A 3,638-nucleotide genomic window follows, 5' to 3' on the forward strand; every position below is an offset into this window, starting at 1 on the left:
ATGTGTGGGACACAAATTTTGAGCTAAGTGTCTCCTAACTCAGTATGCCCATCCCCTTAATCATTTCAATACACTTCAACCAGTACGAATAAGTGTCTACCATGTTAACTGAACTGCTATAGGCAGTCTGACAATATAGAATTTGATAGTGTAAGATAACTTTCAGCCCTCCTCTATTGACAAGTTGGAGAGATAAGATAAGAATTTAGATAAGTATAAATCAAAAATATGTTATAGGATGTACTCTGGTAGGATTACAATTAAATAGCTCTTAACCTCAGAGTTGTTTGTTTGTTTGTTTTTTGGAATGGGGGCTGGTATGCTACAAGAAAAATTTTGTTCTAACTAGATAAAAATTTGGGGAGAAAGAGTATTATTTACACTGAGCTTCAGAGAATGAGTAAATTATTACAGACACAAATGGAGTAAAGGTCTTCTAAGTCAGACGGAAACTTGAGCAAGAATGTTGCTACTCTATTTCCAGAAAAATGAGTGGGAAACCACTTCTATCCTTAGTGGTCATCACTGTGAAATGGTTCCAAAACCTTCCTAACCTTTGCCAATAACGTCAATGATGAGGAAACTGAATCCTGCTCCATAGGATTAACAAGATCATGGTTTGCAGAGTCATTCTTGCGAGACTAAAAGAAGAAATTAAAAGTGAAAAACCACAACTCAATCTGCCCTCTAATCCCACCTGTTCTAAAACTAGGGAGCATTTCAAATTTGATCTGAAATTTTATGGGAGAAGTAGTAGGTTAATTGAAAATATAAAATGTTCTCAAAGTAAAGACGCACATTCCTTATTTTGAAATAATTTAGTTACTAAGGTGCTTCAATACCAACGTAGAGAAAATTTTAATTGGAGGTATTCCTAAAGCACATGTAAGAAGAGAAATCATATTAATAGTCAACATTTATCCTGCCAAAGGGCAGACCATGTTTAACTGAATGTTATAATTAGGATAGTTTTCTGATATTTATGCTATCATGCATATACAATTTTGTGCTGGAAAAGTCTTCTGAAATGACTTAGTCCCACAATCTCATTCACAGTGGTTAAAGAACTTTCACAATATTACAGAGCCTCAATCTGTCAATGAGTAGAGGAGATACTAGAAATGAACAATTTAAAGACAGTGTTCATGAAAGTAGAGAAAAAGAATGAGGTTTAATCAGAGGAAAAGAAAGTGGTCATAACTTCTCTGGGGCCTGAAGTAAAAGTAGAACTAGCATAAAGAAAATTGATGTTGAATTAGCTGTACTATAAGATAAATTTGAAAATTTTTCTAAGGACAAAAATTTGACCCCTAGACCTCATGCATATCATCAAAGTAACCGATCTTAATTATGAACCTAAGGTGGTAAGTGACTCCTGCTGTGATGATCTCAGGAACCACAGGATAGGACACAAGGATGCATGTATACATGTGCTTGTTAAATTTCCTGTAAGCAAAGGAGTAATTTTTAGTTCTAAATATTTCAAATTTTAGTTCCAGAAGTCCACTCAGTTTTGTTGTTAGAAAAGTGAAATGACAAACTGTAGCAATGTCCTGACATTGGGAATCTGAAAGCCAGACAAGTAGCCACTGAAAATGCTTATTTTGTACATGAGTAAAATCCCAAATCATATTTTTTATATATAACAACATTTAGCATTGACTGAAACAACTAACTAGGAATCAACAGAAAGTACACAGATTCAGATTCTGGGTAGTATTTTAATATCATTAATAGTGGTAACTATTTTATCAATTATAAAAAATATTTTAAATTATAAGAAAGCAATTTAAATGAGCATTATATAACCCTCTTCCATACAGCTTTTAATATGTTTCATTAATTCAATATTTCTTACTTTTTAAAAGGCAAATACTAATAATAAAAATGGCAAAATATAAATAAAAAATAAAAAGAAGCAAAGTCAAGCTTCATCATTTTGTGATAGAAATTGTCTCTTTCCAAATAAAAAATGTAAATCAGACATACCTATTTTTATATTTAATTGAGATTATCTTATACTAGAATGAAAAGTATATTTTCAAATATAATCAATTAAAATCATATAAAGAAAAATTTGAAATCATCTGGATGAATGATATCTAAATAATTCAGAGGTAACTTGAACAGGATTCCAAGAAGTAATGATCCATTTTTCACTCTGATAGTATGCTGGAATAAGTGAGTTTTTCTAACATGACAAAGCAGCAACAACAACATACTAAAACAGCATCATTTCTTAAACATTCTCTGTCAAGCCCTGTTCTAATACGCATCTATGGAACAGGTTCTATAATTACTCCCATTTTAGAGAGAGGAAACTGAGGCACATTTCCCTTGAGTAAATTCTCCATCACCACACAATGGTAATGTCAGAGACAAAATGTGTCCCTAGATGGTCTGGAGCCAGAAACCAAACTTAACCACTTAATAATGTTTTGTCTTCTAAAATGCTATTCTATAGTCACAATGCACGCAAACAACTTTATGCTTACCTCTCTTTTCCAAGCACTCTGATATTATGAGAATCATAAAATGGTTCTCTGAAAGTCCTGATTTTATTTTTGGAGTAATTCACTAACCACTGAGGTCATCTGTAATAGCATCAAACACATATATTCTTACATTTTTTTATTCATCTTTCTTACTATTTTCCCATGGTATATAGACTCGATTATTTCTCAATCTGAATTAAGTTGTATTGTTTAATGATTATTCTTTAGAACACATTAAGTCAAAACTCAATGAGAAATTAATCATAGTGTTAAATAAATGTTTTTGTTAACTGTATAGTAAAATGAAGACAGAGTAATATATGGGCTTCCTGCAGTAAAATTAACATGTGAAAATTAATTTAAAAACACACATGCCATTATTACTTGAGTCAAATGTAAAGAATAGGAAATATTTGAGTTTAAATGGACTACTGAATTGGCTTTTGAAAGAAACTTTTGTATGTAATTTGCTATCTTTGACTTATATCTAGAATGTAAGAAGAAATGCCTTACAAACAGTGCCTAAAATCGAAATCCCATGTATTATATTTAAAATGATACCTGCTGTACATTTTCCAAAATTACTGTATTTAGTTTTAAATAGCACCACTCTTAGTGGCATGGAACATGAACAAATGTATTGAAAACTCTTTCTTTAAAAAGGTCACTTTGTGAGTTGGTCTAATGAGCCAAATTTCTGATCAATAGAAAAGACATCCTCAAAATGTGCTTAATCAATTAAATCCATAGAAAATAAGTAGGGCATTTCACATTCACCCATATTTAGTCTACTCTGTCTTTCAGCACCAGACTCTACTGTTGAGTACTTTTGAGAAAATATATCTACTAGGAACTCTGTATAAAAGTAGGAAAAAATATAAAATGTTCATCTAATGGTTTCATATTTAACTTTTTTTTAAAAGTGGATATATTTCTCCAATCATCTAAGAAAGGAAACATTTTAAATGCAGAGCAGTAGTGGTGAAAATATCAATGTACTCTAGGAAAAGTAATCTATTCCCTTATTATGTGATTTCTTTATGGACCACTTTTTCAATACAATATAAAGCTGCAGCTTAAAGTTCTTACAATCACCTCAACTTCTGGGTTCAAGTGTAACAAATAAAATAAAGACATACCAAT

This window comes from Pteropus medius, unplaced genomic scaffold (assembly GCF_902729225.1).
Source record: "Pteropus medius unplaced genomic scaffold, Ma_sr-lr_union100, whole genome shotgun sequence".
NCBI lineage: Eukaryota > Metazoa > Chordata > Mammalia > Chiroptera > Pteropodidae > Pteropus > Pteropus medius.